Source organism: Misgurnus anguillicaudatus, chromosome 20 (assembly GCF_027580225.2).
Source record: "Misgurnus anguillicaudatus chromosome 20, ASM2758022v2, whole genome shotgun sequence".
NCBI lineage: Eukaryota > Metazoa > Chordata > Actinopteri > Cypriniformes > Cobitidae > Misgurnus > Misgurnus anguillicaudatus.
In genome coordinates, this window is record NC_073356.2 from 10,454,924 (window position 1) to 10,472,476 (window position 17,553).

General features: G+C 39.5%; 1 long non-coding RNA gene across 2 annotated transcripts; it reads right to left on the reverse strand.

Moving 5' to 3' along the window:
- Nucleotides 1-8,540: 8,540 nt before the first annotated feature.
- On the reverse strand, nt 8,541-14,837 carry LOC141351322 (uncharacterized). Of its 2 annotated transcripts, none has more exons than XR_012359534.1 (3): nt 14,564-14,837; nt 14,128-14,185; nt 8,541-10,159 (listed from the first exon to the last, which is right to left on the reverse strand). It is a non-coding gene; the product is annotated as an uncharacterized lncRNA (long non-coding RNA). The 2 variants fall into 2 exon arrangements; XR_012359535.1 differs by having other exon boundaries at nt 14,336-14,837.
- Nucleotides 14,838-17,553: the final 2,716 nt, after the last annotated feature.

Genomic DNA, 17,553 nt, shown 5'->3' on the forward strand with positions numbered 1-17,553 from the left:
CTCTCCATAACATTGTTCCCTGTGGTACAGCTGGTAATACTAGAAGCATTAACTGGTTTCTCTCTGTCTATCATCTGTGCCGATTTTGTCTTTTTTGAAAAATTATTTCGATTGTGTTTTAAATGTCTTCTTCGTTGCCTCCTGTAACTGTATCAGTCCATTAAAAACGGCCTCAGGTCTTCCCCTGGTTGTTTAGTTAGCCTACATTTGCATAACTCTGATTGCAACCATAAAGAAACAGTTGAACGGCTTCCTAGGAACAAACACACCCTGAATGTTCGAGATTATCTGCAGCGGTGAGCGGGAAAGAGCAGGCTGTACCTGTTGCTGTTAAACTCGACTTTTAACCTACTGCATAAATTCTGGTTAATTTGTCCTTAAAACAAACTGCTTAAACCAGTCAAAGCACATATTTTTTGCATGTAGCATGTAATTTGTCCATTCGCACTGCAAGTGTGAAAATCTGTTGAATGTGATCCAATCACTGTTGATCAGCAGTATAATTACCATTTTTTGCAGATTTGGGCATGCCCGAATTTAAAGTCCCCTACCAACATACTTTGGAATAAATTAATAAAATTGTCTTATTTTGAAGAAAACATTGTTCTCTATAACTTGTAAGTTTTTTTAAATAAATGCGATGATGTAGTTTTGGACCCACCGGCAGGTCTGCACCCTTTACCTGGTGCGGCCCTTTTGGAGTGGGGGGTGGTGAAAAGGTGATGTACACCTTCAAATTAATATAACTCTGGCTTTTTTTTGTCTAGAAGCCTAATTTTGGTCTTGTTTTAAAGAAGACAGTAACGTTTTTTTGGAGGTGAAAATATATATATTTTATAGTGTTTTACATTTATTTGTAATAAATAAAAAAATGCAATAAGTATTATTTTTAATACATAAAATTATAAAAAACTGAGGTTTGTGTTGATTTGCTGTGAGGTTTGCTGCATAATCTTGCCATCGATTGCTTGAATACTTGTACGTGGCATCGATGATCGATCACGCAAACAATGATCATGTGGGTTTATTTATTTATTTATTATTATTTTTGTGTGTGTTTATGACAGCATTTGGATGTCTGGTTAGCATTACAAGCGCCTTTGGTAGTAAAGACCGGGTGCGTGTTTGACGTTGTGTTGAGCTACGCAGACCGGCGTATGACATCAGTAACTTTACCATTGATTCAAAAACAAACAGATAAAGTCCGTGCACCCGCGCCACGGCAACACGCCGAAAAAGTTATATATTTTGTGCAGATAAATGCACGTTGTATAATACATTTATGTTATATATAAGGCTTAATATTATGTCGAGTGCGTCATATAGAAAGCGCATCAGTTTGTGTTAATTAACCCTTTAGTTTCACTTTATCACGCAGCTTTTCCTGTTAGAGGTTTCTGTTAAAACATTTAAATCATTAATTATCAGTGTTGGCAACGTTACTTTAAAAAAGTAATTGGTTATAGTTACTAGTTACTTCTCAAAAATAGTAACTGAGTTAGTAATTGTGTTACATCATTAAAAGAGTAACTAATTACCAGTAACTATTGCATTACTTTAAAAAGTTAAAATATATCAAATAACTTGGATGCCCCAATATTAAATTTGTTAAATTAATGACTTGGACACTAAAGAGTAGACCTGTATGAGTCGCGACTCACTCGGATCTTTAACCCGGATCTTTAAATTAACTCATGAGTCGCGAGTCTCTAGTGTCATTTACCCGGATCAGTTGAGTCCTACTACAATTCAATGTAAAACCATAAACAGCGCCACCACACACACAAACCTCTTTCAACATTATTGATGAGACTTCGCTCAACTACAGATCCACTCGTAACCGGTTGATCTGCGCGAGAACTGACCCGAGATTCTCACTCAGAGCCGGAAACGTTGCAGACTCGAGAGACCCGCGGATCCGCGAATTGACCCGAGATTCTCACTCAGAGCCGAAAACATTGCAAACTCGAGAGATCTGCGAATCTGCTCTGACTCGAGAATCTTTCAACTCATAACCGGCTGATCCGTAACCGGCTGATCCGTAACCGGCTGATCCGTAACCGGCTGATCAGCGCGAACTGTCTCTCCGCCTCTGGGGGCTGCAAGCAGGACACAGTTTTTTTCTATATTATTATGCTATTATTATTAGGCCTATTTTTTTAAATGGTCGACCATACACACCAAACCTAAAACCTATAAGCATGTTATCTCTATAGATCCACTAACCGGCTCCGGCTGATCCACGCGAATCAGCCGGTTAGTGGATCTGTAGAGCGAGTCCCATGGTCTGCGAGTCTGCAATGTTTCCGGCTCTGAGAATCTCGAGTCGCGTGGATCAGCCGGTTAAGTGGGTCTGTACTGAGTTTCCTTGGCGATTTAGCAATACTGACTCAAGTGATTCAAGTGACTCACACAACCCGGATCACTTTAGTGAGTGACTCACAATAACCCGGATCCTTAAAAGGAGTCGAGTTTGCCAGGCCTACTAAAGAGAAACCACTAATTGTGTTGCAGCATGTGATGATGTGAGGTGCTTTATCAGAATTACAGACGTGGAGAGACTCTTTCTTACACGGCATAAGTTGCACGTTACATAAACATTCTTGTCTTTCTTACATAACATTCTTGTATAAAAATAGTGCTTATTATACTTTGTGTTTGCGACCACTACCTTCGAGCTTGTTGTACTTGCCATCACTCTGTCGTTTTGGGGGTGTGGGACTCGGGCGGACTGCAGGCGAGGACCGGGCTGCCTATGAGTGTCTAGCAGCAGCATCCGCTGCTCGTCGAGAAGAGAGAGCGATACATGCCCCCGCGTCAGTCTTCAATCACACCAGAAAAGATCGCTAGATTTGTCCTTGTCGCTTTTTTTAAAGTCGCTAAAGGGGTTTAGAAAGTTGCTAAATCTAGCGACAAAGTCACCAAGTTGACATGAGCCGTTTCTCAATACCAAGTACACCAAACTCGGACTTGTGTCCTTCGTAGTTCGAACTTGCAAGTTCAGACTGGGAAGAACGAACTCCTGACGCGAAATGCATTCTGGGAAACTTCGCTGTCATAAGTCCACACAAGTCTCCTCTGATGCATCCTCGATAAAATGGGCGGATCAAGAACACATCCGGGGATTTTATGTGAACTTGGGCTTGATGCGAACTTTGAATTGGAACAGTACTTGGGCCGCGACTGATGACGATTCACAAGTCCACAAGAACGCAAGTACAGACAAGAACGCATATTGAGAAACGGCTATGCACAGTTCGAGCAGCAGTGCAGTGTTGTGTTTGTGTATGAACTCTGCCTGCCTCTGGTTGGCTAACGATAGAAATTTAACCAATCATCATCAGTTATGTGGTTGTCCCACCCTCTCTAACACACAGAGACCAATCATCATCAGTTATGTGTCTCTCACCCCTCAACCACGCTCACACACACTAGAGAAAAACATTGCATGTCTGGATGAGAGCCTACTCGCTTCAGTGAGATTAATTATAGTAATGCGCAGCATTTTAATGTCAGTAACGGTAACGGCATTATAATGGGGGAAACAGTAATTTATTTGATTACTCGTTACTGAAAAAAATAACGCAGTTTGTAACGCCGTTTATTTGTAACGCTGTTATTACCATCACTGTTAATAATCTAGTATGTTAATTTTTCTGTCATATTTTCTTCAAAATTAAGTTTTATTTGAGTGTTTTAATAAAAAAATATATAATTTTCACCATGACGTTTATGCCCCGCCCCTTTGATTGCCTGCCCCCAGTTAATCGAGTACTCGTTTTTTTAGACCTATGGATTAATCGAAATAAAAAATGACATAAATGCACGTCCCTACTTGTCACAAAGGAATAAATTACAGGAACTGCATTATTATTGCTGCTAAAAGGTTTTGAAATATGAAAACTACATTCTTAGACCTTTCCAACAATATATAGTTTGTCGTGATATTAAAGGTATTGCGGAGGATTTTCTTTTTCCGGGTGGATCATCAAGACTATTGGTCCTCCTAGTTGTCAATCAGGAGTGTTGCGCAGTTGCATTTTTTTAAAAAAGTGAAGGCAGTTCTTTTATAAAAATTCAAGAAAATCCTCCGCTACACCTTTAAAGGAATAGTCTACTCATTTTCAATATTAAAATATGTTATTACCTTAACTAAGAATTGTTGATACATCCCACTATCATCTGTGTGCGTGCACGTAAGCGCTGGAGCGCGCTGCGAAGCTTCGATAGCATTTAGCTTAGCCCCATTCATTCAATGGTACCATTTAGAGATAAAGTTAGAAGTGACCAAACACATCAACGTTTTTCCTATTTAAGACGAGTAGTTATACGAGCAAGTTTGGTGGTACAAAATAAAACATAGCGCTTTTCTAAGCGGATTTAAAAGAGGAACTATATTTTATGGCGTAATAGCACTTTTGGGAGTACTTCGACTTAAGTTTGATTAACACAAATCCAAACCATGCCACTCACAAAATCTCCTGTCTGTCTTTTTGGAAATACTGTAGATTTGTATGGAATTGATCGTTTTTACGTGACGTCACGCATTTAGGGAAACCCCTGCTGGAGCGCACGTGATTACTATCTGCTGTTGTTCGCAGGTTAAGAACTGAGAGATTTCTTTAGTTTAGCCTAAATACTGAATAGTTATTGTGCAGTAAAATGCACTACCACGAGCCTGGGCTAAGCTTCTACAGAATGTCTTTTACGAGCAAAGCCTCCTTCCCGTAATACCATTTGTACTTTTGCATTTCTCAGGCTGCTGTTTGTCCCTGTGGTCAGTTTGTATTGTCGAGGCTGTTGGGTTTAATGCAGGAGGTCTCTGGAGTCCTTACAGGAAGCAACCACCTGTTGAACACCACTGACTCGCTCTGGATTTGTTTGACAGGAAGCAACACATACAGTCTCTCTCTGTTTCTTACTGTCAACTGTCTAAGCATTTAGATGTTTATCTCTCGCAGAGATAAAGATGATGTCCTTAAATGATCTCTCAGTGGTTTCCTCTTTAACCGAGGTTAAATATGTTTTACGCTGCCTCTTAACATTCCTTTTTTTGAAGTATTGTAAAGCCAGGTCAGAAGGGAAGGGTGTATATAGGACTCTTGTAGATTGAAATTGCAATGACTTTCTTTCCTATAGAGACATTGTAGCTCTCTTCCTCAGTTGCTCTTTCTCTTTAAGAAAAGGAAAGGATAAACACTCCCCCATTACAGATTTTCATGTCACCCCATGACTAAGTCACTTTCTCACATAACTCTGTCTTGCGTCAGCATTCTTCGCATTCCACATAACTGTTGCCGTTCATTAAGTGAGAGTGAAGCAGAACTGAGCACACGATCATTTTGGAGCCATTTTTTAATTTTTAAACGAAATCACAGCTCAGACAGCAGACGACTCTGGGCCAGATCTGCACTGGAGCTGCTGACTTTGGCGCGCATCCAGCCCGGAGTCGTCTGCTTTCTTTATAGAATGCACTGCTTGACCAATCAAGTATTTCAGTTATGAAGCTGTTTTAAACCTTGAGCACATATTGCTGTAGTATAGTCTGATAGATATGATTATTGCCTTTGATGCTTTTGGCTATGCTTAGGAGCCTTATAGACATTAGGCACTGATTTTCTGTAAAGCTGCTTCGGATCAAGTGCTATACAAATAAAATGGGGAGCAGAGACTCTGGTGTAAATTTGTTTTCTGGAGGTGTCAAATAATTTAATAGATCATCCAAAAATAAACATTGTCATTTACTTACCCTCATATCATTTTAATACCTTATAATATATATATTTTTTATAATCAGCCTGGTCTCAGTGTTAATACGTAGTGTTAATACATAACTTTCAAAAACACAATAAGTATTTTTGTACGTTTATATAGATCCTGAAGCGTACAATGTAGACGTATTTGCAACATTTAATCATCGTAGCAGTATTACGTTTTTACAGCTACAATACATACGTTGCGCTGTGTGCAGGGAGTGCTCATGGGAGTTTTAGTTTCCCTGTGTCACATTACGCATTGTTTATTATTTCACATAACTTTTAAGAAAACTACAAGAAAAATTCAATTCAACCTGCCATAGTGGCTAGTGAGATTTGGCTGTCTTACCGTGGGGTCACACCAGCTCCTTTTGAGGCGGCAAAATCGCATCTACTGCCTCTAGTTTGCCGCTTGAACATTTTGAATGCATTCAGCAAGTAATGGAAAAGCAAGCATTTGATGCGTGTCAGAGGCGAAATCCGCTTCTTGTGGGTGGGGCAAGTGCTATGCGGTTGTCTGTAGAAATAAGAATATTCCTGTCTCTGGTGACTGCTCACGGACAATATCAAGCGTTCCTTCATGTTGAATGAGTGACTCCGGGCAGGGCTGTCGCCACAGCAGCAAGCAGGCTCCTGATTGGTTAACGCGACGCGATGTTAAAATTTAAAGTTAAAATTTTTCTACTCGGGCGTCAGCCGCAAATTTGCGTCAAACGCAAAATGCACAAAAAGCACCATTCACGCGAACCGCGCCAGACGCTCAATCTACCGCGCTAGACGCTCAATCTACCGCGCTGCGATAAACGCCTCATTCGCGCCGCGAGACCTCCAGACGCGCATCAACGCGTCTTCACATTGACTTAAAATTTAATTCACTCGCGCTTGACGCCTCTACCGCGGCTGGTGTGAACGCAGCATAACCCATCACAGCAGAACTCGACCCACATTTGGCAGGTTGGTGGGTGTTAATTTTAAGCCCTGTATATAATGTATTCTTTTTTATATATATAATGTATTATTTTATATATTCAACGTAATAGACGGACAGAAATATGTAGTAAAATTTTGTAACAATAGTAACAATATACATTTAAAAATATATTTTTGCGGCGCTAATACACTCCTACCCCTAAACCTACCTAAAACAGTTTATTAAAATCATGTACTGTTAGAATAAAAAGCATGACAGGTAACCAAGTGTAATCACTTTAATTTATTTATTGCGAAATTTCAAAAGCAGTACCAAAAGTAGTTAAAATGAGAAATATTAAAATTATTAATCTATGTAAACGTTAATCCGGTTTGTCTCTGTCATTGCGCACATTTCAAAGTACATCGACTGAAATGTTGCAAATCTTTGACCTGTAGCACGCAATAGCTAATGAGCGTTTGATATCGCTGCCGTAAACCAATGTGTTGAAAAGCTTCTTGAGGCGCAACATTTGAATGTCAATGCTTAATGAATGCGCGATTTGACGTTTACGGTCAATTGGCATCCATAACGCTAAATAAAGGGCTGAATTCGGATCTGTTGAATTTTAAAGATGTGGATTACAGCGAGTGAATAAAATTAACATCTTTTGTGAATTTATGCTGTGTTTTGATGTAATTATTATTGCATAGAAGACGACAGCATACACTCAAAAAACAAACGGTGCTAAATGGTTCTTAGCTCGAAATCATAGAGGAACCATTTTAAGTGCCATATAGCACAGATGAAGCACCTGTGTAGAACCAAATTGTGCTATATAGAACTAGGGCTGGGCAAAACATTTTTTTTTTAGATTAATAGTTTTTTTACGTGGTCGATTCAAACTCGATTCTCAAAGGCCACAATTCTTTTTTTTTTCTTTTTTATTTCCGCATACATTGAACGTAAGATTAACGTTAATCTAATTACTAGTCTTCTCCACTAGATGTCACCCTCTTTTTTGCCTTGCGCAATGTTACCAAGGAGCGAGAGGCGAGCTTGTCATTCATTCATTCAGTGCTTAAAATGGCAGTTTCAGGTGCTTCATTGACGTTGATGCCATCTTCACGTAAAAGGTCAGAGGTATGGAAGCATTTTAGATTTCGCAAGCAGACAAAGACGATAGTGGTGTGGCTTTTAAATATCTTCTGTTCACTGTTCTTTTTTATAAATATAGTATTTGTATTAAATCTATATTCATTGAGTTGAATCCAGAATCGAGTATAAAAAACAGTCCGAGAATCGGGTTGAGAATTAAAATCAAATCGATTTGACAGCTTGTGAATTGAAATCGAATCGATCTGGAACATCTGAATCAATACCCAGCCCTATATAGACAGTTTCATCGGACGCACGTGTGCTGGCGCGATACACGTCTGGATCCAAACTTTACTTTCGGTTTTGTTGTTTTTAAAGGTCTGACTAGTTGCTAAACTGATCTCTTGAACAAATACCTTGTCGAAAATAACAAATGTTTTGGTTTCTTAGGTAATCTATGTTTTGATTTTTTGCTTGTTATATAAATAAACTACATTTAAAGAACTTTGTTGTTATTTATTCTTAGCGGAGTTTACCAGAAGTTACGTGCGGACCATGACAGCCGCTTTTTTATGTTGTTTTTGCTGAAACAGTCTATAAAACTATATGTGGTGCTACAGTGGCACTATATGACCCCCGTATGGTTCTTCATAGGTGCTATATAATATAGCACTAAAAATGGTTCCTCTATGATTACGAGCCAAGAACCACTTTTAGTGCTATTAAGCACTGTTTGTTTTTAGAGCGAGAAAACACCTTTTGTTTGTCATGGCAAACAAACTAAATGGTTATTACAAAATGGTTAAATGATTACAGAAATATTATTCATTTTATGGTTTAAAGTGTAGTATTGTTTAATATTGTGTATTTCTCTAAAAGTCATGAACATTTCATTAGGTTAATGAGTAAACTGTCTTAAATAAATAATTCAGAATATACGCAATTTTAAAATTAAAGAATAATAAAACATCTCAGTCTGTACGTCTGTAAGGCAGTCAATATTTAACGCATACGTCCTGTCAACATGTCGATATTATACGTTTCAGTGTGTGTAAATGTACAACCACACTTTTACGTAAAAAAAACTCGTATTCTCATGAAATCACTTTGTTATAATAAAGTGGAGCTCTAAAGGGGGTCGCACACCGGCCGCGCCGCTCAGCGTCGTGTCGCGTCTAGGACAACTGAGGTGTCGTAAACCGGAAGTGCACATTAAATAGGGCGAGCTTCGTCAGATAGCGTCTGCTTCAAAATGCAGCCAATGTTAATCGTTAATGATTTAGGACAAATATGATGTTATTTAATGTTAAACTATGTGAGCAACTTCCTGAACTTCCTGTCGTAGCTGGGCAACGCGGACAGGCGCCACCTTTCGGCTCCGGTGTGCGTATACTCATAGAAAGCAATGTGTTCGATTTTTTTTTAGCCTGGATATCACAGACAGGGTCACATATATTTACATATACTTACTGTATAAACCATGACAACATTGACAATTTTTTTGTAGTAATATAATAGCTTTGTGTGAAGGACAGACAAAAGTGAAGTTTACAGTTACTGTATACAATTCTTAAATCTCAGCTGTTCTTTTAGATCTCAGTCATGCATTGTAAATCGCACATTTATACTTGCTGTGTTGTGATTGTTTATGAGCTATTAGGACCGGCAGTGTTTTACATAATGTTTAGTCATCTTATACTTTAATTATTTGGTAATATCAAACGTTGTGCAAAATATGCAATATCCTTTTGAGCTTCATGAAGGAACGAAAGTCAAACAGAGCGACGTTCTGTAAGGGAGAGAAAATGAATTTGGGTTTATCGGGTGAACTGTTTCTGATTAGGAAAGCAGTTATTTAATTGGGTGAAGTGGATTACCTCATTCTCTGACTAGGTCACATTTAGAGGAGGACACATGGAGCAGATCTGATGTGAATAAAGAGATATCTGAAGTACAGTAGAGAGGGCTGTATTCAGATAGAAATATCTGAATTTAATTGGTTTGTGTGCTGTTTAAAGGTCTCTGTGAGGGTACAGTATTCATCTCAAATGCTATCACAGGCTCGCTTGTATCCATGCTGAATCGTGTGTTAAAAATAAAGGTGCTAAAAGGTTCTTCACAGCGATGCCATAGAAGAGACATTTCTTTTTTTATAATATATATAAAACCTTTATTTACCATAAAACACATAAAGGTTCTTTGGATGTTAAAGGTTTTTTAGGTGGAACAATTTAGCCATTGTGAAGCACCTTCATTTTTAATGTTTGGTGTAAAGTCTTACAGCTCTGCAAATTTCTTTCCTTGTTATGTAATCCGAGGGCAGCTGTTTTTTCTTCTTGAGCCGCTCTGTTGCTCTCTTCCACTGCTTCCTGTTTTCTCTGTGGCCCGCTGAACCCTTTCCCAAACACAGGATGAGAGGAGGGGCTCAGATGGAGGACACGCCCACCATGACTCACACAATACTGGTTTTCCCCCAATACCCCAGAGTCTTGCTCTTCCTTTCTGCATGTATTATAAATAATCCACTAAGTTAATAATCGTGAATGCTCGGCATACCTTAACCTGGATTTATGCCCCGTGCTTATAGCATCTATACCTGAGTGATGATATTGTCTTAACTGAGTGTTACAATAAATTGTTTTATACCATGGGCTGTTTAAATACTCAATTTTGATTGGCTGGAAGGTGTTCATTAAAACCGTTTAATGCACAGGTAGTTTCAGTCAGTTTGATTACAGTTCGAAATGAATCCGCTACTATAAACATTGGTAACCATATTAACACTTGCAAACAGAGTGAGAGACACATGTTTATTTAGGTAGGTTAAATTGATGATTTTTGCATATCGTTTAATTGGTATACGCCCAGGCACAAGACGAAATAGAAGACTTGGAGAAGACGTTGAATGAGAAAAAGCGGCACAAAGAATTAACACCGGCAGAGCGGGATAAGATTGAAGACGACGAAGATGAGGTCAATACGAAAAAGACAACAAAATGGGCAGTTAACACTTTCAGTGACTTTGCGCCAAAGACAGAAGAATTGTGATTTCGAGATCTACTCTGCTTCTCTTTTAAATGAGACATTGCAGGAGTTTTATGCGTCTGTTCAGTCTACCGCTGGATGCGAATACAGTGTTGCAAGTTTGATGTGTCTCAGAGCAGGTATAAACTGTCACACTACAAAATACATCATAAGTTATAAAGACTTCGAGACAAGCAATGCCGTCTTTACCTCCGCTTCGCGTCGGGTGGTTCTTTGGTTCAATAATAAGGAGTGCTTGATGGTTCAGGGCAAGAGTGAACAATGCTACACTGTCACATAAGTTTATCATTTGCGTATGCTCCGAAATGTGCCCATATGTCCACTTTTAATGGAAAAGGGTGCGTTTTTTATTTACCCGTCTATCACGGTCATCTCTCTCCGCCTCAGCCATCTTGATTGTTGTTGTTATGCCCCCGGAAGTAATTGAAACTTCACAACTTTATTGTCCACTCGAGGCCAGAAAATAAACAGTGACATAATCGATTATGGCACTTTGCCTCATCGATGCTGAATCGTGCATGCGCGCATTGCGATGCATTGCCGAATCAATTATTGTTGACACCCCTATTAAACATTCAAACAAACAGGACACAAAACTGATCTGAAAGCGCTAATCACACACTGTTTGAGAAGTTTTGTGCGTGCGCGATCTCAGAACGCCAGATCGCAAGGCTTCAGACGGTGTCCAAATACTGGGTTTACATTTTCTTGCACTTGAACGAACATATTTACACAAATGTTCTCATTTTTCAAAATGACACGATTATCCGCATAAACTAGTGTGTCGTGTAAGGTTTTAAGTGCACTCTTAGAAAGGATGTGTTCGTTTTTTACACATCTTTTTGTGTTAATCTTTTAACACATTATGTGTAATTTTAACAAATTATGTGTCATTTTGTGTTGATTTTAGTGTTAAAATGTGTTGATTGTCCCAGAATCAACATTAATGTGTTGTTTTTAAAACATCCGTTCTAATAGTGTGTCAGTACAACAAATAAATTCAATTTCTGCAAAAGTAAAATCTTCACTGAGTGTTAATAGCATCTACTGATTTCAAATGCTATTAACTTTAGCTCCGCCCACCAATTCTTGGTTTGAGCACAAAAGTAAAACAAAAACACTCTAAAATCAACGGCTTCAGTAGAGCGGAGAGCTTGTGATAACTTAAGCCTGATTAGAGTCGTGCATAACCCTACAGTCACATTCGCTACAAAAGTGAGCGACACCAAGCGACATGGGCGTTCCTTGGCTAATATGTAAAAGCGGTATTATCTTAGGTCACTTCAGCGGTATTGTTAAGTTACAAGAACAATGTTTTTGGATTTGATTTAAAAGTATGTATTTCTCGATAAAAGTAACAAAATATGAGATAAAATGCCAAACTTGTCAAATATATACAGAAATATGCTTTTTCCGCCATCTTGAATTATTTTCATAGACTCGGCCACAGACCTACTTCACGCTGCCCCTTCACTCCGATTGGTACTCGCTTTGTTGCATCGCTCAGCATTTGCAAAAATAGCCGCCTTGTCTATTTTGGCCACACCTTGCTTGCGCAACGGCCACTCCCATTGAAAATGAATGGTAGCCTGTCGCTCTGTCTCTGTCTCTTGTAGCTAATGTGACTGGGGAGTAAGCTCTACGCTAGCCTGTAGCTACGAGGTAGGTTATCCGTACCATGATGTGTGAGCATGTGCACCTCCCAAAATTTTTAACATGTGTTTGCATGTCGACGCGGACGACGATGCCAAAAGTTTAAATGAAAACCGACGCGGAACCTACGCCGTCGCGGCTACGCCGTAGGACCTACGCACAACTATAATGAGTCCTTAACTTTTGACGCGATGTCGCTGGTTGGAACCGCCTACTGCTGACCTCTCTTTTCTCTTTTTTACTATCACATATCACATCCAAAAGGCATTCATTTTACATAAAAATGAAGAAATTGTTTGAAAAATGGAAATAAAGTGCCTAACGACTTGTTTATTAAGGAAAAAAGTATTTATTGGGTTGGGTTAGGGGTCGGTTTAGAAAGGGCTTTTAATCTCCCAATAATGGCACATCAATTTAATAATTTTAATAAATATAATAAATAATTTACACATGAGGGTGCAAGTCACCCCTTTCTTTGTCAGGTTACACTGGCTTCCTATAGTAGCTCGCATCAAAAATATCGGCTCCTGGCCTTCAAAACCACCACGCCCCCCACCTTCACTCGCTCATACAGACTTATGTACCCCGTAGATCCCTGTGCTCTGCTAACGGTTGTGGTGCCATCCCAAAAAATGGAAAAAATCACTATCGCGTACAGTACCTCCTCTGGTTCTGTTCCTCATCTGTGGAATGATCTGCCGGTTACAACAAGATCTGCTGACTGTGTAGCTGTCTTTAAGAATCGGCTAAAAACCCATCTCTTCCAACACCTCACTTACTAATAGAGTTTAATATCTTTTTCTATCATTATCTTTTCTGTACTTAAAGAAAAACATGTATACCGTGTTAGACTTGATTAGTCAACTTATGTATTGCTGTTCTTGTGGTGTTTTAATTGTTTACCTTGCTTTGGATAAAGCTTCTGCTAAATTACTAAATGTAATGTTATTATTGTATCCGGTTAATCTACAAAAATACTAATGGGAAAATAATATCTGCCAATATAAATGGAATCTAATTACTATTTACGCATTGCAAATTTTATTGCAATAGGCTTTATGCCCAGCTGCACTACTTCCTGAACTTCAGCCAGCTCCTTGTTTCCTGTCTGCCATTATTGGACAAACTGATTAATCCAGGTGTGCCTGACTTCAGTAGTCACAACAACAATAATCAGACACACCTGGATTAATCAGTTTGTCCAATAATTTCAGACAGGAAACAAGGAGCTGGCTGAAGTTCAGGAAGTAGTGCAGCTGGGCATAAAGCCTATTTATTAAATAATTTATTTTCACCTACTAAATGGCATATTGCTTAGAAAATGCTGATATTGTCACTAAGTTTAGCTGGAAAAATGTCTATATTTTAAATAGCCTCTGCCAATTTTACTGATGAAATTTACCTAATCGATATTGAATAGAAACCAAGTTAAAAGATTGGTGGCAATACCTGAGCACCCAGAAACCTGGCATGAGTTTTAGCGTGAGAGAGAACCGTTCATGTTTGCTTCAGAACATGAATCCAGATTATCCAGATAGATAAATAAGTTTTATTTTTGGAAGGCAACTAAACTCCCTGGAATATTTAGGAGTTGTGCTGTAAAGATACTGAGAAACGGGTAAGGTGAAAGTTTAATAAGACAGTAGAGATGCATTGAATGTGTACCTGATGAGGTAAGACAGGTGTGGTGGTTCATCTGGTTGTGTCATCATTGGCCCTGTGGCTAGAAAGTGTGGGGAAAAGGTACGACATGTGTTAAATTCACTTCATTCCACAGCCTAGTCATTAAATAAACACAGACACAGCAAAAACGACTCTCTGGGAAAAGGCAGATTTTTTGTTAGAGACATCACAGTGTTTGTTCTGTGTTTACCTAATCAGTTTGCCCGGCTATGTTTAGCTATGTCAATATACTGTATGTCGATACCATGTGAAAGCACTACACAGTATGCGTTTGTGTGTGTCATCCGTCTTAAATAACAGCTCAGCAGTCTCTTTTGTGTCCTCATTTCTTTTCTCATTTCAAACAAATCTTTTATTTCCCAGGGCGTTTCGCGCCAAAACCGTGGCGCGAACACAAGTGTGAGGATCTCTCCTTAACCCTTAGCTTTCTCTACAGACTGCTGCATCGTGTTTCTGATCTTCGCATCAATCCCGCAGTCTTTTAAATGTATGCTTGTACAGGGTTTCTTCATGCTTGATCGTGCCTGCGTGTGTGTGTTTCTAGATCAAGGCTGAATGTTTTCACCGGTTGCATGGGTACGGCAGGGTCGTTGCCGCGGGAGACAGAGACGGGAGTGGCAAGAGAGCCGGTCTGCTGCAGTTTAGCGCGCCTGCTTTCCCGCCATCTGAGCCGGCTGCGAGGGAGGAGCTTTGGCACAAAGACAGCATAGGAGGCTTTCCCGCCAAATGCCTCGCATGCAAATGAGCCCCGGTGGGAGGGGCTTGCAACCGTTTGCAGCACTGTTAACCGTTTCAGTGCTGACAGCCAGAATACACAACCCCCCTAACCCATGCAGACTGCTTACATAAGCACATAGTCCAACCTTATGTTTCATGTTATGCAAGTCCAAGAAACTCGAACCCACATGTATATATGTCCCCTGTGCACTTTTAATTTAGGTAACAGGTTTATTGCTTTAACATGCATGAAAATTACTTTTCTTATGAATGTGCTTGCTTGGAGTTATGATGTTATAACACATTGGTGTGGAAAGTTTGCATGGTTTTAATGACAGTTATGGGTCTGAATGAATTTAAGCATTTTTCTCAGTTTCAGATCTGTTAATGTTGTGTTCCTAAACTTCTTAATGCTGCTTCATGAAATGCATCCTCATTTATTTTGTAGGATTATATTGGATACATGAAAAATGTTTTTTTTACATTTATGATATACATTTTTTTGTATGTGTTTTTACTGGGAATCGAACCCACAGCATTTGTGTTGCTGCAGGACCTTTTAGTAGGACAGGCCCTGGACAGTCATAAACATTTTAATAAATATATTATATTGTCTGAACTAATAAAAAACAGTATTTAATATACAAACATTCACAAATAATATAAAATAGAGAAATGTCATATGTTTTATGTATGCCCAATGTCCTCACAATACCAACTGTGTATTGTTAATGTTTTGAGTTGGATACACAATGCAATAGCTCTGTTGCTCTGGGCGTGAACCGGGCAGGTGATGGCGGTTGGGAAACATAACCACAGATCTTTACAACATTGTGCCAAGTTTAACACTGAACAATAGAAAAAGGATATGCACACAACGACTTCATCATCGGTTACTTAAATGCGTGTTAGAGAGTATTTGGACAAAGCAGTTTGACCCAGCGCTGGTTAAATGACACCTCGACCCTGTCATGGAAACCGGCCGGTAACCGTCACCAGGCAGGACCTTCCCCTCCGGCTAGAGAAACTTACACTGTTCTTCCCTCTCTTTCTTCTGCTGGGGTGGGACGGCCTGCTCTGCGTTGAGCCGGTTTGTTTAGCTTGGCTGTACACCTGTCAACCGACCGGCAGCTCCTGAATTTACCTGGAAAACTCCCAAAAATATCGCCAGCGGCAGATCCTGGTCTGATGTGAGTCATTGTAATATTGCGCTCTCGAGGCTCCAGTGAGATGATGGATGATGCCCATCTTTAGCATCAGATCCGTCTAGACTAGTCAATTTCGTTTATAACGGGATCATCGGTTACATATGAAATATTTATCATCACAAGTCAATCACTTTTATGTTTACAAAATACTGAAAAAATTATTTTGGTAATAAGAAACTCCTTGTTATTTAATTTTACAATGCATGTGTAAATGATAGTTCTGGTTGTTCTGATTACGTCATAGGTCAAAAGCCAGACTTGTTCGGGTATCTCCGAAACCGCTCCCATCTCCTAGTGCAGTATATTTGGCGTCTGAAGCAGGGGCGAACAACTTTATTCCCCACATTTGTTCACTATTTTTTACCCACAATGCACTCTGACTTTGAGGGTACATTCGATGTAGACTCGGGCTGCGTCCGAAACCGCCTACTTCCATACTATACAGTAGGTGAAAAGCAGTATGCAAGGCGAGTAGTATGTCCGAATTTACAGTATTCGAAAAACAGTAGGCGAAAAGTCCCGGAATGACTACCTACTTCCGTCAAGATCCTGAAGTGTTCATTCGATGGACACTTTGCTATCCTGTGATCTTCAGGAGAGGAGTTATCCAACAACGATGACGGCGGAGGGGCGTTCAGAACGCATATCAGTATTGTTCACGCGAGTGACAATCAAACAGTGTGAACTATCAAAGACACGATCTTATCAAAATCATGCCGTGTGAAATGTGTTCTGACCAAAAATAACATCAGCGATGACCTACAGCCAATGAGAGAGCACCATACAGGGCAGCTGGAAGTTCAGGGAGGAGTCTCCTCAAACATTTTCCCCTTTATAATCTTTTTTTTTTTTTTTTGCCGCAAATGAGCGCACATGCAATTTTTATGGCAAGCTTCTCAACTACTCATGTAAGAACTCGGTCTTGCACACGTGGCCTTGCGTGTTTCCTTGTAACTTCTCGCATGCATTTGGTTGTAAGAGTTTGCGGACTGGGACAAAGTTGAGCTGCGATTCTTCCTATGGTAAAGTCATGCAGTGTGGAACGCCCTGTCGCCTCACGTGAAACTTTCGCATGCTCACGTGAAACTTTCGCGTGTGCACTTGAATCTATCTCGTGCGCACGTGAAAGCGAAAGTTACTAAACGCGATAGTTTCACGTGCGCACGCGAAACAAAACTTTTTTAAAAATTTTCCTTAGGGGCTCCATAAAAATATAATACATATTTCTATTAAATGTAATAAAACCTTAATAGTATAAAAATGACAAGCAGTTTTTTTTCTCTTTATTTTTAACAAATACATCACAAATGTAGAAAAGTAAAGTGTACCTTTTACATTACAATCCATAAAGCCACACAGGTGTTAGGGGGTGTACACACTAAAGCTTTTACGCCGACGGCTGGCGTTTGTTTTCAATTGTTTCCAATTAGAAGAGCAGTGTTTTTTAAAAAAGCCAGCATTTTTTCGTGCTGAACTTCGAGTG